We start from the raw sequence: 22,350 nt of genomic DNA, 5'->3' as shown, positions 1-22,350 counted from the left end.
TCATTAACTTTACCCAATTATTAGTCACATAACACTAGAATGCTTTTCAGATACTGATATAATGCCCTCCTCAAAAAACCAAGTAATGACAGCTTCATTACTGACCTGCACCAGATTCAAAATTTTTTCTCCAAAGTTTTCAAGAAAAAACAAATTGTTTTCATATGAGATGAAGATCATTATACACATATTTTAGGGACTGTTTGTCACTTCAGGAGCTGCAGTGTAGACCTCCATTTCCTTCAGAACACACTGGGAAAACTCCAGCTGATACAGAATGCCTGCAGCAAAATTAATCACCAACAGAAAAAAGCTGCTGCCGTGCTGCCCCTTCTTTGAAGTCCATGCTGACGTCTCAAATTTTCCTTTAAATTCTAGTTTCATAAAAATGTTTATTCGTGTACAGAACATTCTCCAGGGCTATGACCTTATTTATCTGAGGAAACGTGGGTCCCTTATACTCTACAATCACATGTTCTCAATAGTTTGGTCTATTAATTATGCAAAATAGAAACAGAGGTCAGCAGATATCACAATCTTGGTAAATTCTACTTTATGGGGGCTGCTGACTTAGAGATTCTGCATCCTGTTCAGTACCTAAGAGAAAATAAAATGGTTTGGGGGATTTTCTTCAAGTCTTTAAGTGCATCCAAAAACATTCTTCTGCATTGTCTCTGTCGCTCTTCCTTGCACTGAACTTGTTACAGATCATTATATAGAGAAGAGAAAGAAGAATATTGTACTTGGATATAGAGAAAAGACTGAAGACAATTTTAAGTAGACAATATCACTCCCACTTTGAGTGATGGGACTCAAAGAAGGCTACCATCAGAGGGAAGAAGAGGTAAGAACAAATGCTCACAAGCTCATTGTAACGATGACAGGATATAAAACAATAAACTGTTAGCAACGATGGTTGTATTTGAAAGTTGTAGACTTCCTGACTCAGCACTGGGTCTTTGGACTTGAACACATAATAATTATCTTGAAATCAAAGCAAGAAGGGAAGCCTCCATTAGTTGCATCTTCTCAACTGAAAAGGTTGTTTTCCAGAGGTAACAGAGTACACACACCAGTACATCTAATTGCACTGTATATACTTATTAATTTCCCACTCAATTCTCTAAAAAACAAATTTATCTGTTACTTTTCCTCTTATTCTTTGTTCGATGGTACATCTTTGCTTTGATTGCTCCTACCTGCTGCCTGATTTTCCCTGCTTTGTATCAGTCTCCTCGCAGCTTTTCTCCATGACTCAGCAATTACATCTCCAGGGAAGGCTGTTTTTAAACATGCTGAAGGGAATCAACATTCAGCAGTGTGGTTCTTTTATCTGCCATTGGTCAATTGAATTGTTCTTCTAAATAAAAGGCTCTTTTATAGCTATAATGACTAAAAAGTACTGACCAAATCCAAGAGTCACCTCAAAGGAACAGTTTTACCAAGTTAGCTCAGAACAGCCAGTGTTGCTTTCCCAGAAATTCACATTACAGCTCCTACCACATATCTGCAGTCAAAAGCAAGTAGAGCTGCACATATTTGGAACAACTGCTATTTAATCAATGTGGGAAATTTGGGATTTAAATGACCTCTATGAAATTGATAATATGCATATAAAAGAACTGCAAAACTTTCATGTATAAAATTAATAGAGGGATGTTACAGAGATTTTGAAGCTTGCAGAATATAACAAAGAGAGAAGGTCAGGTGCAGCACAAGACAAAACAGGCTAAACGGCAACAGCTAAAAGCCAAAGACACCCAACCAGAGTGAGAATATGGATTCAGTGCAACTTTGAGATCTCAGGACCTTTTCCTTCAAGTCTCAAACAGGGAAAACTCTACTCTATCCTAAGACCTGGGGCTGGCTACTCTGACCATGTATTTATAGAGTCTTCTGGCCTAAACACCTTTACTAAATCAAGCTGATCTGAAAGCATCATCCTTCAATGATTCAGTCAGTTCTGAATCATTAACTTTCAACCACAAAATACCAGAATTTCATTTTATTACTACAACTAATCAGCAACCACCTGTAACAGAACATGGCACATTTGATGCCTGACTACATGCCAATTATGGGTTTTAACATCTCTGACTTAGAGCTCTCCTAAACTTCTAAAACATAGGCAATAATTAACAGCAGTTAAAGAGTCTTAAATTTGAATAACACCTTTAAAGAGTTTCAGAATTTTATTCAAATAGAAAGGAAAATAAACTGCCTTACAAGCCAAGGCTGTTTCCAGAAAGTTCAGGTAAATTTTTCAAAATCAGGTAAAACACAACAAGCACATTACAAGACACCAGCTGTTCTGCAGTTTCTGAATACCAAATACTACACATGATCATATCTGTGAAAGTGAAAAGAACCGTTTTCTATCCATTTCCATAACCTTAATTTAATTTCTAAACAGTCTGTCTGAGAAACATGAAAACTTGCAGGTTTTCCAACATCTTGATTTAGTGCACTTCAGATAAGAGATCAGACTACTGATGGGAGAGTCCTGCATGAGGCAGCTGCACATGCTGCAGTACTGCCCCTTTTCCAAGGATCCAAACCCCCATCTGGGATTTTCTCTGGGACACCCACAGAAACCCTTGTGCTGTCAGAAAGCTGTGTGGCAGCCTGAGGGGCAGAGCAACACTCAAAAAAAGGGTAAAATCCCCTTCACAGGCAGAACTGCTTAAGTGGACATTGGTACCTGCTCTGGGCTTCAGCAGGGAAAAACAACAGCAACATGGGTGAGGTATAGAAGTCCTAATGAATTAAGAGACAAGAGTAGAATGTGGTAAGTCACCAACATCACAAATCTATTTCAGAAAGCAGGAGAGCCAACATTTCCACTCGTGAGTGATGCCTGCCAGCAAAGCCTCTTTGGGCACCTTATCCAAAGCAGGGAGCGCACTAATGCTCAGCTTAGGAGATCATTAAATCCCAGCTATTCATTGGCTAGCACATCCAAAAGGCAAGTGTTTTGTATCCAAATTATGCATTTTCTGCTCACAGATTCTCTTTTTCCAGATGCATTCAGCTCTGCCAAAAATTACTCAAAAAGGGAGGGTACAAGACCAAATTTCCTAAAGAACTAAGGAGATTAAAGCATGCAAATGTTTTAAATACATTTAAATCCTCATTGAACTAGTGACTATTAGGAAATTACTTTTTCAATGTCCACGAGTTCCCTAGTATAATTCTTACACATCTAACATGGAAAATTTGCCCATGAAGCCACTCTTTTTTAGAAACCAACAATAAGGCCACCACAGGATGGTAAAAGAAATACATGACCAGTTCTAGACATGAATATTGCTGAATCCCACAGACACTGAGAAATTGCCTTTTATAGCTGGTTTCAGAGGGAGTAAAGAAACAAACAAATTAAATACAGGAACATGAAGAGGTACAGGGTCTAAAATCACTATGAATTTGTATTACAGCATTGCTTTGATGACTAAAGAGTACAGTACAATAGAGGAAGAAATTTCTCTATTTTCTTTCTCCTTCCTGAGGGAAGAGCTGAGTTTGAGGGATCTGGCCCTACCTGGATGAGAACAATATTGCAAGAAGTGGAAAATTTTCTAGACAGTTTTTACATTTCACAATTAAATTACAATCAACTCTTGCCATCTGGCAAACTATGCACAGAACTTATACAAAAGTTTTAGATGACGGCTGAGAACAAGTTTGGAAAACATTAGGGTGCTTTTTCCTTCTTTAGTCTAAAATACTGCGCTAGGCATTAATTTAGGACTGGACATTTATCAGTTTGCTAGGGGTTTTCAGTTGTTTTTCTGAAAGCTTTTTATTCTTTAGATCTGCAAGAAGTTATAGATAGAATTGTCTGTTGTGGCCAACATTTAAAAAAGACCCTGCCTTGAAGCGAAAATGGATTAAACATAATGGAACTTAAGGTTCTGACTTACATTCACATTTATATTCACTGGGAGAGCCAGTGTTTTCTCAAGTCATAAATATGTAAGGCCAGTTTTCCCCAGGTTCTTTTACACCTAACCAGCTCACTATAGGTCAAAGTGTTACCATACTTTTGCAAAGTAAGGGTTTGCTCTGCACACTTTTTTACCCTATACAATTATTTCTTCTTTATGCTCTTTTTTATCCTCAGCCAGTGATTTATAGGATTTCTTCACTGATAAGCTGAAACAAATCAACTCCTGTAATGCTGCTGCCATACAGCAAATCAATGTGCAGCAAGGCTTTCTGTGTATTATCCACTTTGTGGCTGACACAAGTGTGCAAGTGGTCATGAAGTGGTCTGAGGAGTAGAACAGGGGTCAGCAGAGACATATGAGGCAGGTGAGTTCCACACTAGAAGCAAGAAAGCAACAAAGATACAGAAATATCACAGTAAAGATACAGAAATATCGGTGAAGTACCTTGCAGTGGCGTTACAATGAGAACTGTGAGGTCAGCACTATGTCACTAAAACCAAATCTCACAACTTTTGCAATACACAGAATGCTGATCCTCCTACACTGTGTGCCCATTACCCAATACCAGCAGCCCCAGCTCTTCCATTTGGCCAGAAGAAAGCAGCCCCTTACCATGGCAGAACCAGCAGGTCCCTGGAGGGGAGCTCAGCACTGCAGGATGTACATGCAGAAATGAGACACCTTTCTGTGCTTCACCTGCACTCCGCACCTCATTCTACTCTTCTGTTCAGGCTGGCTATCTTCTGGCTTTTACTGAAACAAGATTTAGCACACTATCATTAGTCTGGAGCTCTTCTTGAGGATCTTGAAGCACCAGTGTGAGTTTACTGGAAAAGGTTTAGAAGTATAGGCATTATTTAGTTCAGTTCCTTAATATATTTAAAAGCACACCATTAGAACAGCTGAATAGCAGAGATCCTGCTTTTAAGAAAAAATTGTTCTTGCTTTTTGGAAATTATTTCCATATTAAACTCCTTTTTCACTTTTTAATTTTAGTTTAGTTTAGTTTTAGCTTTCATTATATATTTTCATTTCTTAAGAACACTTAATTATATTCTCAGTAATTTTTTAAACCTCATCTTGATTAACATTAAAAGAGCAAAATACTGTGTAGCAGCCTTGGCAGGAAGGAAGAGGGAAGGTTGAACTTCAGAGAGTTCTATTCCTCATATATGAAGTACTCACTCATGCTCAATGTGCTAAGTCTGATGTCTGAGTTATACACACCCTTTTTCATTTTATAATTTATTTTCTCATTTAAAAATATGAAAAGGCAAAAACCATTGTAATGGCAAAGGAAGAGAAGTCAGGAGCCATTTCACTGCCAAGCAAGCAGCACAACCATTGACAAGCAAAGTATCACAGGATATTGTGTGAAGGACAGAAGTGTCTTCTAGAACCCTAAACCAATATGTTTTTTTCCATTAAAGAAGAGAAAAAACACTTCAGTGCAAATCCAAACCACTTTTCTTTCCTTGCAGCAGCAACCCAGTTAGAGTAGTATCTTTTATGTGCCAACAAGACATATTTTACTTCGTTTTTTCACTTTAGACATTACCAGAAAAGATGGTTACCCAGCTTTGGGCCATGTTGTGTGTTTGAGTAATTTTTCTTCTGATATTTTCACAGTTCAGAGTGGAGAATGTGAGCTTAGCCAAGAGATAAGTAGAAATACCTTCTACATTTGTATCAGTAAAAAAACCATTGACAAAGTTTCCATGGGTAGATGGTTCTTCCTGGACAGTTTATCAAGAAAAAGGGACTTCAAAATACAGTCTTGTCATATTTGGACAAACTTTCTTAAATACATTGTGCAGTTCCCATTAGCATCTAGCACTGCTTCTAGTGAAGTGTTTCCCCAATATTTCCCTGTCTATTTTATTGCTGCTAAGTGAGCTAAAATTGTCTAAATTATTTCCTCAGTTTAGCCTGTAAATTAGAGCTGTTTTTGCAGCCTGTCTCACTGTGACATGAATTTCAAATTTAATGTTTCATATTATTTCCCCATCTCACACTGTTAGAAATTATCCTGCAGCTGCAGATAGCATCAGCTTTGACTAACCAGCAAGGGAGGCAGCAAACTGCATTATCAATATTTTCATTCTTTCCTGGTTCACTGTGCACCTACAGGAAAAGCATGTGGCCCTAAACAGCCTGCAGGTACCTCGGCTTCCAAGCAAAAACTGCTTTATTTCCTCAATCTACTATTAATTCATTTCTAGGAATCTTTTCTCCTGTCAAATACTGTGGAGCAGACACATTTTAACTCTGGAAAATGCTGCTTTTTCTTTGTAGTTCCCCCCCTGTTGAACACAAATGGTCCCACAAAGGCACCTAGAGAGCATCCACACACTTGTGCTTGGTGCTTACCCTTGGCCACGTGTCAAGCCTGTTTCAAATAATACATGGGTATACACTCAGGATTAAATATTAGCAATAATATCTTAGTCCTGGACTGGATACATCTGTTCCAGTCAGAGGAGGAAAGTTCAAGAAGTGAGACAGCAGCAAGTGCATCAGAATCAGAGCACAAATTCCTCAAGTCACGCACTTTAGTGTTTTGGAAGTTCCTCTGCATGTATCCAGGTCTGTCTTCCCCAAAATCTTCACACATAACTTCATTTGCTTGAATTTCAACAGAAAATCTACAAATCATTTTCATGCTGTTGAAATTTATCAGTGGTATGAATTTGAAAATGAAATTTGTCTATTTTATACTTCTCTCTGCACTTTTATTGTCTCTGACTGAATAAGCATTCATAGCACTCTTCAAATTATCTCCTATGCATGAAGCCGTTCTATCAAAAATAAACTGAATTTGAGGGGAGGAAAAACCCTGAATCTGAGGGGAAGAAAAACTCCCAAAACAATCTGCTGCAAAATGCCCCAGCTGACCAGCAAATGGGACATTTTTTGTGCATTAGAGAAAATTACCTGAGTGTTCTGCTGGTAACATTACACTGCAGTGGGATAAGCCACTCTGGCAGGGTGCTGCAACAACGTCCCAGCCCCTCACAGCAATGTAAAGCTAATTCAGTGGGAGGGAAAGCTGTGCCTCATCTTGGACATGATTCACCTGATAAAAAGGGGGAGGCCCAGCAGGGCTTGGCCCCTAAATCTCAATGCTATAAACTCTAGTCTCTCTGATTTCAATAACATCAGACAAGAAATCTAAAAGAAAGCATTCTAACTGCTCCACAGATAGAGACTTCTGTTTGGCACTGAATTCTGGTAAGACTTCCTGTGAAATTCTGAGCTTTTCTCCTAAAAATTTGGGAATTTTGACTGAACATAAATACCAGAAATTCCTGAGTAGGCTACCTAAAACGCCATGCATGTCCTCCAGTCAGTATTATCTCATTTAACACAAATGGTCTGTTTAAATTCTTGTGCATAGTGGAGCACCTCATGAGATCCTGATCAGTTATGGAGGATAAGTCTAAATGTATATCTACAGATTAATATAATTTTTACTCATACTACTATTATTCTACATACACTAGTTCTCATTTTTGATTTTTGAAGAAGAAAACTTAAACCAGTGTAAAAGTAATTACTTGTTTTAAATTATGGCTACAGAGCAACATTACATTTTCTTAAATTTACATTCCCCCTTCAACACCTAAAATACTGCCTGGGATAAAGCTTGCAGGTCTGTTGGTTAATGAGTTTAATAAACTGTGTCCCTAAAGACCATGACCATTATGATGGTAACAAAAGTCATGCACTGGCTGGGAAGTTGGAATGAGATGATACTGAAAGATCCCTTCCCAACCAAACCATTCTGTGATTCTGTGAAAATTATTGGAAAATGAAAACACCATCAAACCATTAGAATTGTGCTTGCAATAATCAGAAATATGCAGAAATTGAAAAGCAGTGTAGAAGTCCATCAAAAGGATGCCATAAATGATGAAAACCTGGTTTCCATGATCTCTAATTAAGCATAACATAACACTGATGGCAAAAGATGATGTAAGCAAAATAACATCTTAAATATTTTCCATTTCAGAAAGTGGCTGACAGTTCAAAAATGTTCATCTAAGAAGTCAAATAATTAAGAATACAGTAACTGATTTCAGAAATGAAAATACAACACTAATTTAGCCCACAAGAGGTGGTTGGTATCTAGAACATCTGATATTTGTCTAATATAAATAGAGGCTAAACAAGACAGCTGCATAAAACTTCAGCTACCCCATTAAGAATTTAAAAAATTCCACAGATGCTTTTTTCTGGGTTTATCTCGGCTGTTTGAAGGGCCTGGAGAGCCCGGAGGAGGCCTTGGGGGCCCCCGGGTGTTAAGGGACGAGAAGAGGCTTCAGTTCTTCTTTCTGGTTTTATGTTTATTAATTGTTTATCTAAAAGATGTTCTTTCAGCCAGACAGAGATCCGCACAGCAGTCAGCCATGGGCACACTCCGTCCCCCTCCGGGGCAGGCACCTATCTTTATACCCTTTGCTACGTATACAATATTTATCATTTTTCCCCAATACCATCTATTCTTATAACTCGGTGTACTCTCAGTAATAACCAATAGAAAGGTGCCACCGTGGCCAAAGAAGATGGAGGAGAGGAGGAAGAAGGAGGAGGACAGGACACACCCCAATTCCTCCATCTTACTCCTCTAAACCCCCCTGTACATAAATCCTAAACCTTGTGTCTCACCCTCTAATTAACTAATCTTTCCACCCTTCACCCCGGTGAGGCCCTGTGAAGCCCTCATCCTTGTCGTCTCCTGTGTAGGGTTAAAGTCCAGCTACCAGACACTTCTGGCAACATTCCAGGACTCCCGAGACCCCCAAGCTGGTCTCGGAGGCTCAGCATCTCAGGGCTGAGATTTTGAGATCCGACATCTCCCCCTTCTGTTTGCCCCAAGAAAACCTCTTTTACAATCCGATTCATGGCATCTGGGACGACATGGATGAGGACTAGGAAAGCTATTACAATATAAAATCCTAAACTATTAAAACATAAAATCCTACCCTTAAAATTCTTCTCCAAATAGGAGAAATGTCAAAGAAATCTGCCCTTAAAATTCCTCTCCAAATGGGAGACATGTCAAAGAAATCCTACCCTTAAAATTCTTCTCCAAATGGGAGAAATGTCAAAGAAATCTGCCCTTAAAATTCCTCTCCAAATGAGAGAAGTGTCAAAGAAATCTACCCTTAAAATTCCTCTCCAAATGGGAGAAGTGTCAAAGAAATCTACCAGCTGATCAATATATGATCCTTTGTCAGTTTTCCCTATAATAGGTAAATTTACTCTATTGCCTATTGCAATTCAAGACCCTAAGGAGAAAACTCCCTAGTCTTTCGTTCTTATACAGAAATATTCAAGACCCCAAAGAGAAAAAAATCCCCCCAGAGTCTTTCCGTTCCTCTTGTTTCTCTTCTGAGTTGTCCTTTGCAGTCTGGGTCCCGACTTTTGTCTGAGTATTCGTTTCTTCTTACATCTTGTTGAGGAAAATCGCTGGATAGTTGCAGACTTGTTACGAAATGATGCTGTAGCTCTGCTGAACCGATCTGGCATGTCGTGCACTCAGGGGTTACCTAGTTTTTGATTCAACTGACAATAGGGTTAGAAAACACACAAGCCTCCCCAGGAGGGGAGAGGCTTGGGACCCCGAGGGTTTTTACCAAAGGCACCAAGTCTGGAGAGGGCCCCTCCTCGCCTGAGACGTCACCGGGGGTCTGGCCCGCCCCCGCCCGCGCTCGGCGCATGCGTGCTTTCCGAGCTGCTCTGTGTCTCTCCCGAGGTAATTTTTTTCTCTCCCTTTTTATTCCGCCTCTGAATTTTCCCCCCTCGGTCTGCCCCTGACTGTCTCCTCCTCCTCCGACGCTGTGTGTGTGTGTGGCCTTTCGTCAGCGTGTGCGGCCGTCCCGCCGGCACCCGCGCCCGCCGCGACTCGCACCGGGTTTTTTTGCGTCACAACCGCGCGCCCTCTGCGTCTCCCGCAGCTTTTCTGGGATTGCGCAATTCCCCTAATTTCGCTGCATGGGTCAGACGCCCCGGCTGCGCTGGCATGTGACTTCTGCCCCGGGTTCTTGCGAGTTTTGCCTGCCGCGCGCGTTTCTGCTACCTTGCCGGCCCCCGGGGCCGCTGCACCCCCCGGCCCTGAGCTTAGCAAAGCCGTATCTGAACACGCGTCTTTTTTTTTTTTTTTCCTGGAGCCTTGCTCCCCTCTCTCTTTCAGAGAGTCCCCCCCCCGGACGTCTGGTGCGTCTCGGGGTTATTTCTTCCTGGCCTTTTAAGGCCAGAGCTAATTTTTTCCGGAGTCTTGCATTGCTCCCCCCTCTTTTGAGGGCCCCCCCCCCGGACGTCTGGTGCGTCTCGGGGGTCTTCCTGGCCTTTTAAGGCCAGAGCTAATTAATTTTTGTATGTTTGTGTCACACCTTATAAGGTGGACAAAATTTCCCGTTGTTCCTGGGAAGGTGTGCCTCCCATGTTCTTATTTTCAGGCTTTCTTACCAAATCTGTCGCCAGAGCAGTCTGGACGTCTCGATCTGTCCAGCAGATCACGAGAGGTGGACCCAGGGCGCCTTCTGGTTCCAGTCCGGGCTGTTCTGCTACGAATATTCTTCGGCAGAAACTGAGAGGTGGAATTCTCAGTGGCTGCTGGTTTTTTTTTTGCAGTCTCTGTTGGCTTTTTTTCTCTTCTTCTCTCTCTTTTTCTTCAGGGCTTTGAAGGTGGTGGTGGCAGAGCTCACCCAGTGGAAGCCAAATGTCCGGTTTATCTTCCCCCGAAAGGTTGTGGTGGTTCGTGGCCCACCCAGGGACGCCAAGTCTGGGTTTATCTCGGCTGTTTGAAGGGCCTGGAGAGCCCGGAGGTGGCCTTGGGGCACCCGCGTGTTCAAGGAACGAGAAGAGGCTTCAGTTCTTCTTTCTGGTTTTATGTTTATTAATTGTTTATCTAAAAGATGTTCTTTCAGCCAGACAGAGATCCGCACAGCAGTCAGCCATGGGCACACTCCGTCCCCCTCCGGGGCAGGCACCTATCTTTATACCCTTTGCTACGTATACAATATTTATCATTTTTCCCCAATACCATCTATTCTTATAACTCGGTGTACTCTTAGTAATAACCAATAGAAAGGTGCCACCGTGGCCAAAGAAGATGGAGGAGAGGAGGAAGAAGGAGGAGGACAGGACACACCCCAATTCCTCCATCTTACTCCTCTAAACCCCCCTGTACATAAATCCTAAACCTTGTGTCTCACCCTCTAATTAACTAATCTTTCCACCCTTCACCCCGGTGAGGCCCTGTGAAGCCCTCATCCTTGTCGTCTCCTGTGTAGGGTTAAAGTCCAGCTACCAGACACTTCTGGCAACATTCCAGGACTCCCGAGACCCCCAAGCTGGTCTCGGAGGCTCAGCATCTCAGGGCTGAGATTTTGAGATCCGACACTTTTTAATAAGGAAGAATGGAAGAAAGCACAGCAGTGTTGCTAGGGAATTTCTCCAACTGTTTTCTTTAATTTATACATTTGACAAGTTAGTAAAAGAGTTATGCAAGATTACTGTGTTACTGGAAGTTACACAAAAAGTAATTTCTTGTCCTTCTCCCCTCAAATAAAAATTTTGCATCCTGTATGCATTATTTAGTCTCTTAAGCCTTCAAGCTACTGCTTAGTGCAGCAAGCTCATAAATCATCTCTTTCCCATCACCCAGCTATCCTTAGAAAAGCACAAAAAAATAGCCCTTTGTATACTATATCTCTATGTGACCATAATTATTTTACCATATAAATATATTTTTCTGCAGACTAATATAAGATGAATTTTATACAGTAGTAGACTAGATCATCAGCAAATAAATGTTTGTGTCTGAACCCAACAGAGATATTTCCTGATGAAAATTTATTCATGAAACAAGGCAAACAAAACCAGACTGCCCCAAAGCACGTGGTAGCACTTTGGCAAAGTCATGGCTTTTATTTTCTAGTCTCCTAAGAATAAATAGATTTTAAAAGGGTCAGGACCAGCCTCGGGTTCAGCCTGTCACAGACAATTACAACACACCCTGCATAATCTCAAGAAAATTCTTCCCATCCTTCTTTATTTCACCTGTTGTTATCATTGATAAAAGATGACAACATTTGTTATGGTTAACTTTCCAGTCTGAAGCAATTACATCTTCTTTTGTCTGCAATGTATTCTAGGAAATAGTAATCACTTCCATTCACATCAGGCTTTCTGGAGGAGGGCTGATCCTTCTGATGACAGAGCACCACCAAACACAGCAGTTTGTGACTCAGAGTGCCAATGGAAAAATAATTATACAGTGCTGAGGAGAAAAAGTTGAGTAAACAATCTACCTCCCAACAGCCCTCAGCTGTATGTTTAAAAAGGACACTGAAGATTACCCAGCAAATTGCACTTCATCACAGAAACATGGAATGGTTTGGGTGATGAGCACCATCTAATCATTATTATTTATAGAGGTGTCCAAATCCAGCTATCAGAAGGGGTGGCACAAGCAGAATGTTATTGATGAAAATGCCTTCCTTCACCTGGAAGGCCACAAAGGCTTCACTCTCACTCAACCATTCTTCAAAGAATAAAAGACCTGTTCCTGTGTGTATCACTAATTATCATGTACTGGGCATTTTTCCTTTGGAACTGCCTGCAGCTGGACATGTGGTACAAAACCCACATGAGCACCAGCCAGTGTCAGTGCTGAGGCATGAACTGCTCACTGTGACACCTGAATGCACAAATGAAATGTGTGAGGAAAACCAGACAGGGGCACAGACCAAAGAACAGCCTGACCCTGTTAGAGCCACTAATGCTGAAGAGAAGGGACAAGTGGTGCAATAAACTTCTGCTCATAAAAATATCAGACCCCACAATGCACTTGCTGAACTCCAATTCACAGTGAAAAAGAACTTGGGAAACACAAAAGATTGCTAAAGGAATGCAGAAATCAGCATACACTGATCTAAGGCAGGGCACAAGCGTTAAGAAAAAGATTACCAAATCTACAGGATGCTTAGAGAAAGGTATTTGCCATTTTTTGGTAGAAAAAGAAACAAGACTGTATTATTCAAAACTCTTAGAGCAAACCTCAGCTCCTAAACATTGTTGGTACAAATGTAAAATGAGAAGGGAAAAGTAGTAATACAAGGCTCACTTCTGCTTTCAATAAAAAATTGAATTACCAGGAAAGGGAATTACTATCAACTATTTAGAGACTATCACAGAACAAGAGCCGTGCTACAATACTAAACACTATAGGAAAATAAACTTACTGCCTTTACCACTGCATTTATATTAATATTTTCTTTTAAAATTTCAAAATAAGGATTTTGACATGGATATCAAATATTGTTATCTCCTGTGGCATATGACAGAGCTCTTCATTTAGGCTGAGTTGTTTGAGTTTGATGTGTTTTTTAAAACTTCCCTTGCCTAATTTTATCTGAGTTGAATAAATATAGATGAACTTTAATACAAAGGCAAAGGACACATCTCATCTGGTGTGACAAGCGGAACCCCCTCCAGGGCGTCCATCTACTGAGGAAGTCATATTCTATAATTTCCAGTCCAATTCTGAGAAGTGACAACACTCCCCAGAAGACATTCGTGCACTTGAGCAGACTGTTGGTCTGGCCATGGCAAAATCTGGCCAAATGTCTTTTCCTCCTGGCTTACGTGAGCCAAGACAATGTAAGCAGGTCCTGAAGCTGCATTTTCACAGAGTGAGAGCCTGCCTGCTGTGCTAAGAGATTGCTTGACTGTTTGCTATTTTTATATGTATCTTAATATCTCCAAATAGAAGTAAACATGCTCCTGCAGGAACATGATCATCCAACACAGTGAACCCAGCTACTATAGTATTACAATGAATATTTATATGATTTCTCTCATCCTTCAAGATTAGTCATCAGATATTAATGTCAGATTTCTTTTTTCTGAGAAGCAGCAGCTTGCAAAATAACCAAGTTCCCTGTCTTTATGACCTCCAGAAAAAGAGATGCCAAAATCAGGGCCATTGTGAAGCCTTTTCAGCACTACATAGATGGAAAAATACACAACAAATAAAACCCAAACAAACAAACAAAGATCTGGAAATAAAACCAGCAGTGAAAAAAACCAGCCAACAAATGGTTAGGAGCACTTGTGTGTTTCATGTTGTGCTGTGTGTATGTGCAATGCCCAGACCCATTCCCAAGGGCAGGAGTAAGTTCACAGGTGGTGCTGGGACCAGCTCTCCCCCTGTGACTGCAGAGCCTGCAGAAGGCAAAGCCAGCCAGGTGACCAGGACAGGCCAGGTGTTTGCTGAACTGCTTTCTGTCTTTCCAGGACACCTCTAGAATCTCTTGGGTTTGATCAAGTTCCATTTTATTCCCTTCTCAGAAAAGGTGGGCATCCTACAGGGCATCTTCCTGCTCAACCCTCTCCTGCTGCCATATTCCTGCATGCAGGTATTACATGTACATGAATATTAAATGTGATATTTCCTTTCTTACAGCGCTCCTCTTCATGGAGCCTGAGACACGAGACAATATTTCCTATACTTGTTGGCTTCATCCTTAGTGTATTATGTCACTCTCAGCTCCATGTTTCTTTACCATGACTAGAATTGTCAGGTGCTGCTGAAGAACTTAGCACAGATGCATTGCCTCATGCAAGTCTGGAAAAGCTTCCTTCCTTTCAGAAAGGGGCTTCCTATAGATGGTATAGAACAAACTTACATTTAACATTGTAGTGGCATTAAAATATGTTATTGCAAAAATACAAACTGCAATTCAAGCATCACTTCTACTCAAAGACCAAGTAATTTCTCAGCAGGAAAAAAAAATTATTCATACACTCCATAGTCTTTTTTAGTCTTCTTCATTGATTAAATATAGTCTTATCTAGGATTTAACTTTTGGAAACAAAAGCAACATATTCTTCTTTGTTAGACTAGAGGCAGTCTTGTTAAATAGCATAACTGTATTACCAGAACGCCTGCTGATACATGATTCAGAGCATACATTTCAAAATCATCAGTCTTGCTTTCATTTATTATCCTGACAGTTTTGCTGGTCACAAAACACGAGTGTGCAGCTTAAAACCAGACTGTTCCCCTGCATTAACATGGCCAAAGAACAGCATTTCTGGTAGGCTGCCTGTACAGGCACTCACTGCAGTCACACAGCACACAGAGTAATTAAAGCAGAGAGTTTTTCCCTTTTTGCAAAGGTAGGGGGACAGTGAGGCAAGCAGAATGAGCTTTATTCTAGAAATGACCTCACAGTGGTATTTCTCCTAACAGACCACTATTTGCATTATTGATTTTTCCAAAAGTTACCGGCTGGTGGTCACCTTGACTAAATGTCAGATTCTTTAAAATGTCATTTACAAAGGGGCCTGGCTTTCAATTATGTGTGCAGACGAACAAAAGGTTCATGGAATCATCTGAAGTAAATCATGAGCCTAACTTATCTCTGACTGGTGTGATTATATCAATCCAGTGGGTTTTAGCATCAGGACAATAGACAGGAGTTCATATTTGCCTTATGTGTGTGATGTAAAGGTTCCTCATGGGTGAGGCAGAGATTCAGAGCGCAGAGAGATCCAGAACTCAGCAGAGAAGCAGCAAGGCTCAGGTTCTGTCCCAGCTCTAGCACCAACAAGTGCTACTGCTAAACTAAGTTCTAAAATTAGTTTAAATTCTAAATTCATTTCTAAAATTAAACTTCACAGTTGCCTTAAACTAACCTTTGGACTGAAATCTCCAACACTGAGTGCATGCATGACAAGGCTCAGCTCTCATTGCTAAACCACTTTGCCTTCTCACCATTCCCAGCCCATCAGTGCAGGAAAAGGAGCTGTTTAAGCCAGATTCCCCTATTCCTTACAAGTGGTAGAACAGTCAGTCAAAGTCCAAGCTGTTCCTTGGCTCCCAGGCTGTCAGGGCTGATGTGGTGGGGAGGTGCTGGCAGTGGCTTCATCACCTCAGGGGACAGCAGCACCCTCCAAGGGCCACCTACACCCTGCTCCCATGGCAGCATTTTGGCCTCCCAGCATTAAAAGAGTTAATTCAGGGTGCATTACACCTGAATGCCTGAAGACATTCACCTGAAACTTCTTTAAAGCTGCAATAACTTTCACTTTCTCCAAGTGAAATTCAACCTCACAAGAAGAATAAATTAATCAAATATCTTCCAACCCATAATTAAGTCAGTAGTTCAAACTATGATCAAAGGTACACCCTCTAAAGAATACTAATTATTTCATTTATTGATAATATGTCTATTAGCTCCTAGTACCATAAATCCTGATCACAAATAGATCCTATTGTACATATTACTTTTTATTTTATGGAAAAGATTTTAAGAAAATTAATTAGGATCAGGAATTTAAGGAATTATATTTAAAAGGACACACATCCCCCACCACTATATCCATGTTCCAAAGCTGAAAACAGTAAAACAAGGATCCAAAGAACTCAGTTATTATTATCCCACTAGCTTTCTAGGTTTGTTTTTTTTTTTCAAAAACAAGTTTCAATTCATATATTCTACTATAGAGTGCAGAAATATGTGCAGTTTTTATAGGCTCCTTTCACCTGGCAAAGTTGCAAGGAGGAAGAGCAAAGGATGCTTTCTCACTATATAGTTTTAGATTGACCTCCAATTTTCTAGGAAAATCCCAGTGAAAATAGAGCCAAAGCACAGGCAATGCTTTGTACTGGAACTTTTTCATCCACTAGCCTATTATTACTTTATTTCATTGCTTGACCCTTGAGGAAACACTTCCCTTTTAGTATTTTTTAATATTATTATTCTTTGTTTTATGTAAATAAACCTTACTTCTCCTTTATTTGAGGGTGGCTCAGATAACCATCCAATGTTCCAAATGCAGCATTACAGAGCTTTTTGTCTGGGGCTTTTTTTTGTGGTTTGAGAGATTCTGCAGCTGTGTCACATTCAAAACTCAGTTGTTTGTTCTGCCCCAATGAAAGACAATTTAAAATAGATGACTCTCAAATTTGGATTCATTTAAATTCTATACAGAATGTAGTTCAACAAGATTGCAGTTCTTTTTTGGCACACTTTTCAAAGCTATTCTAGTAACAGAGTTTACTCAATAAGAAGCAATAACTTTACACAATTATTAGGGAAAACAAATATCAGATAACACTTGCTTTTGAAAATTGTCTCCATATAATCAGTAAATAAATTCCAAATTCTTTCTTTGTATACAAATAATTTTGAATTCTGTCATCAGTTAGAAGAACCACTGTCAAACAGGAAAAATATCCTAGTGGGAAACATTCCTGAAAGAAAAAATATTTTTTAGTTCTTAAAAGTTTAAAAAAATATATATTTCAGAAAAGACTGATATAAAGATCTAAGTACAGAAAGTTCAACCCTCAATGAGTAAATTATTTTACCAGTTCTAAAGCTTTGTTAGTCCAACACAATCCTAAGAGAGAAGTTTAGAAGTTGATTACAGACATTCTCTGAAAATAGCTCAGGTCCAAGCAGCTTTTATCCACCATCCAAAGCAACACTAAATCTAATTCAAGTAACCTCAAGGCAAGAGTTTATTACTTAATTTGTGCAGATATATTGGAAATTATTAGAAGCCACATCTTCTGATATACAGAGATATGCCTGAAACAGTTCACTTTACTCAGGCCTTTGCCATTAAAGTACTACTGTCACAAAAAAAAAAAATACAAGCAGCTTTATAATCTGAGGGAAAAAAAGCAACACACACTTTTTGTTTTCAATAGACAGGAACCATTTTTCAGCTTGCTCTTGCTACAGGGCTCTTTGAGGAAGACTTGCCAGTGTGTCAGAACTCAAGACCTGTGGTGCCACTCTGGAGAGCCTGTGTTGAATCACACCCATCATGGCCATGAGGAAATCATTTTCCCTGCAATCGTGTTGCCACAATGTTATTGAGGTTTGTGTTTCAGAAAGGATTTTGGACTTGTAAGAGAGCACAGTGGGGACACAAGCGGCCTGCTTGCTCTCTGGGGAGTGCAGAGGGGCTGGCTGGCCGGGAAACCCTGGTGAGAGACATTCCTAGCAAGCTGCCCTGCTCTGTCTTACCAGTTGGAGGCTTACAGTGGAGAGAACCATTAGGAAGCTTCTTTCCTTCCCTCACTCCTTACAAATACTTTTATGTTCAATTACAGACTCAGAATTACACTCTCCATGTTCCAGCACCAGTTCATCAATTGGAAAATAACCACAAGCTACAGGGTGTTGTGGTATTGCTTAAAAAATCCTGGAAAACTGATTGGAAATGAGTTCATGAGCTGTAAACATCCCAGGGGCTCCAAGACACCCTGAACCTGAAACTTTCTAAACAGATTAAAAAATTTAAAGCCATCTGCTCCCTTTCCCCCATCCACCACCCTTCACACAGACTTGAAAACCAAATCATGTACTTGCCATTAGTGATAAAAAAATACCACAGAATATTTGATCAGATCCCAACTCAAAACTCACTGCAGTCATTGGAAATTTTCCTGCTGCCTTCTGTAGGTAGAAAATTAAGAGACAAAGCCAAATGCTGAGTTTCAGCATGACAGGAACTTCCAGCCAGCAATACATGCAGAAAAACCACACTCTGAAAGGCTAAACCCATCCAGGAAATTACTTCTTGGGTAATTATCTTTACTTTTATGCAGAAGGGGGCTGTCAGCATCTGATCACTGTAGTCAGTTCAAGCTCATTTACAGGTGCTAATCAGAGCAGATTCAATCTCACCTTTTATAGCTTATTAAATCTTTGAAGGCTTCTTTATAAAAAGTGCTTCCTTGCAAAGAACTCAGTACATTCAATTCCAGTTCATTCAATAGAAACTGAATGGGCTTAGCAACCTTCAGGAGTCAGTAGTTTCCTAGGTTTTAAAGCCAGAATAGACCCTTGTGACCACTTAGTCAGGCCTTCTGCATGCAATTTCACTGCAGCCCTGAGAGCAGCACCTCCATGCAGGCAATTCCTGACACAATGAGAAGCAGCTGCCCAAAGCAAGCAGCTGGGTGGGGTTATGGTTATATTTTCCCCCAAGTTTGCTACCTAGAAAATATTTTCAGTAATGCTGCAGGGGAAGAGTGTGTGTGTGTGGTTTTATTTTGGTTTATTTAACACAAATTGCACGTGACAGAAGTACATATAAAGGCAATAACACTTAGCTGATTTATGGACAATGACTGCTTAACTGAATGCTTATGATGAAGATCTGAAATTTGCCTTGTATGCCTTGGGGGTCACTAATGAAGTTGAGGTTAGGGTGGTTTTTAGGTGTGATACAAAACCAGTTAGGAGCAGCCACACAGAGTAATGGTAGAGAAGGATCAGCAAACTGGTTTAACTGAACTTAAACTGCTGCTGGATTACCCCTAAAATTTTTGAATGCACTAATCAATATTAAGTACCTTGTCTGGAGGAAAGCTACTCAATTCAAAACCTACCAATCAATTCACGATCAAAGCAGTCTGATTTATTAGCAGCACAATCAGCAGCACAGGCAGGAAATGTCCAGAATCAATATCAGCAATCACACACGTAAACCTCAGCTTCACAAGGTATTAACACACACCTACTCATTTTCTAAGCACTCTTCACGAGCTAATCCCCAAAACCTGCAATCCCCTCAAGTTAAAGGCAGCCATGGGGCACTGCCCCACTCTCGCAGAGGGGCAGGTTCCCCATTCCCACACATTCCTGGCAGCTGTGGTTGCTGCAGCTCTCCCGATGCTGCTGCTCCCTACAGCCCCTAACCCACAGGCTGGTGGGAAAGCCAAAAAAGCAAAGGTTAAAGACTCCCAGTAAGAATCTCTTAGCAAGTCTTTACACACGCATCAAGGACAGCAATCTCCCACTGATTTTGCATTCCGGCAAATACACCAAGGTAAGAAAGTCATAGGAATAGTTTGAGATTATTATTATTATTACTGGAACATCACTATAAGTATAAAACATTCAGGTAATATAATAAGACAATTTTTCATTTACCAGTGGCATTTTCAAATTAAAATGAATATTTTTGAAAATAGAGGAGTTGCTGTAAGGTGTCAGGCTAAGGTAGATTCTGTCAATGTAGAGAGAGCATTAGAGAAAAAAACAAACTGAATAATAAATAATAAATACTATAATAAAATGAGCTCTGTATTTGTTGAAATGGCAGTGAATCAAAGTAATCAGATTTTTCCAATGACCTTTCCAAATAGATGTGTAAAAAGTCTGAGGCACAAAAATAGGCATTGTTCATCAAATCATCTTACAATATTATATATGGCAGTACTATTAGCTGGCAAGCATCAATAATAACTGAGTTTTTGGGTCTTTTACCCTGTTCATATTCTCAATGGAATGACCATGTATTATCTGATATGACCACACTCTCTTAAATACCAGAACAAACAGAGGAAGAATTTTCTCAATGTCTACAAATTTGGCAGAATTTCATCATCATCATCCTCCTAAACTACTGAAGCTCTCTTTTTTACTGTGAGATAAAATGAAAAAAATGTCATTTTTAGGTAGTAGACAATAGTTTTAATATTTAAACTTAAAAGAGCTGTGTAATCACCAATGCCAGTGAGTCATGTTCTTTCACAGCAAGATATTTTCATTCATTTTAGAGAAGAAAATTTGCAGAGGCACCACAACTGAATTTTATGCAATTTCTGACAATAAAATGTGTTTGGGTTATTGCTGTATGAATAAACCATTTCCCAGAGAAAGCAATATAGTTTCTAAAACATATTGCACAAACTCACCAGCTAACATCCCAGAGGAAAACCATCATTAAAAAAGCAATTTGGTAAGTCTGATTCCAAGAATTCTACCAGAAGTGCATCATCTAAACAGAATTACTGAAGTCAGTTCTATGATGCAAAGATTGAAATAAAAGCAAAAATCAATACCAAAATAAACACAGGAAAAAAGAAAAGAAATACTGAAGAAATAAATCTGGCAACACTCATATTTCACAGAGAGCCTGCTGTATTTCCATGTATTGGCATTTCACATTGCATACATTAAACCCCAGATGTTTTTATTAGTCTGACAAGGCAGCTGAGTGTTTCTGTATATACTGTGGAGGTCTGGCTCCTATTCAGATGAAATTAACTTCCTTACAAGATAAAATACCAAAAAAAGTCAGATTTTAAATCCTTTCTACCTTCAAATGGTGTGTGCATATGATGTTGGTAATATAATTCAAAAGAATGACTTTTGGAAGGATAGAAAACTCATGATTAAGATCACAATTAGAGACTAGCATATCCAATCATTATCTTTTTTATTAAGTACATAATAAATACAGTCTTTTAAGGCTTCACAGTAGGAGCTCTGGTTTAGACAATGCTTTTTGTTCCAGAATTTAATTAAAGACTTAGAACTCATTCTATTTTGTAAGAAAGATTGAAGACCAGAGAAATACGTTTGGAGGTGTTCTGAGTCCCTTTAAGGAGTTTTATGCTCAAGAATCCAAATGAAAATGAACCACAGGTTTAAAAACCAACTGTTCCTTTCAGATTCTTATGGCACCACAAAAGAAATTTGAGCCGACCCAAATATCCAAACAGGTCCCACAGTGGCTGAAAAACAGTTTAAACAATTCTTGCATTCTTCTATAGTCCGATTTTTCACAAATACATGATGCCTGAAATTCACATTTTCAAAGTAACTTTTATACTACTGCAAGGTTAAAAACCTGTTTAAAGTTACTGCTAGTGTTTGTATCCTCCCTGGGTAGGCAATCCCCTGGCTCTGGAGGGCAAAGGCACAATTATCTTCTCATATTCCCCATCTTCAAAGCTGTGCAACCAGACACGTAAGCACCAGGTCTGAAATCTTTATTTGCTAATAATACTTGAAAGGAGAATTTCTGATTAATTCTGTAAGTATCATTCTTTCACTTCCTTGATATAATCACTTACAAATTAATTATAGGAATAGAACTGAATTAGAAATTAAACCTAGACTGGCTATTATTTCTCTTGACTGGCTCAACTATGTCTTATTTTATTCCTCAGCAGCCTATGTTGTGCATAAGACACACAGTGCTTCATTTACCCTTCATTTTCCAGAAAAACAAGTTGGGTATCAAGGCACAAACCAAATATGTAACAGACATAGATAACTTTTAGAGATTACAGGTCTACAGATTCCTCAGAAACTTGAATTTATTAGAGATTTTCATGCAGAAAAAGAAGAATTAGCCATCTGAGAGCTGGAGATCCTTTTGATCATTTTATTTCTGCTCCCCATGCCTGTGCTCAAGAGGGCATGTTGTACTCATTTATACAGGAAATGAAAGGAACTTCAAAAGCACAATCCCCTTCAATTGAGAATACTTTACCTGCACTTTGTTTGAAAGTCCAAAAAATATCAATAGCTTTATCTGTACAGTCTAGTAAGTTCAGGTTTCAGGGGTGCCT

The 22,350-nt window shown here is 39.7% G+C and overlaps 1 long non-coding RNA gene across 2 annotated transcripts in view; it reads right to left on the bottom strand.

Annotated features, from left to right (window-relative positions):
* LOC135451232 (uncharacterized) overlaps positions 1–22,350 on the bottom strand; it is a 69,644-nt gene that overhangs the window by 21,351 nt on the left and 25,943 nt on the right. The window contains exons 2-3 of one of the 2 annotated variants that reach the window (XR_010441246.1): positions 4,563–4,703; positions 3,387–4,326 (exon numbers count right to left, since the gene is read on the bottom strand). This is a non-coding gene — a long non-coding RNA (uncharacterized LOC135451232). Of the gene's footprint in view, positions 1–3,386; positions 4,327–4,562; positions 4,704–22,350 lie in introns of those variants that run through there. The other variant, XR_010441245.1, reaches the window with a different exon arrangement.

Source organism: Zonotrichia leucophrys, chromosome 8, assembly GCF_028769735.1.
Source record: "Zonotrichia leucophrys gambelii isolate GWCS_2022_RI chromosome 8, RI_Zleu_2.0, whole genome shotgun sequence".
Classification (NCBI taxonomy): Eukaryota; Metazoa; Chordata; class Aves; order Passeriformes; family Passerellidae; genus Zonotrichia; species Zonotrichia leucophrys.
The sequence above is the reverse complement of the archived record's forward strand: the minus strand, read 5'-3'. Positions and strand labels throughout refer to the sequence as shown.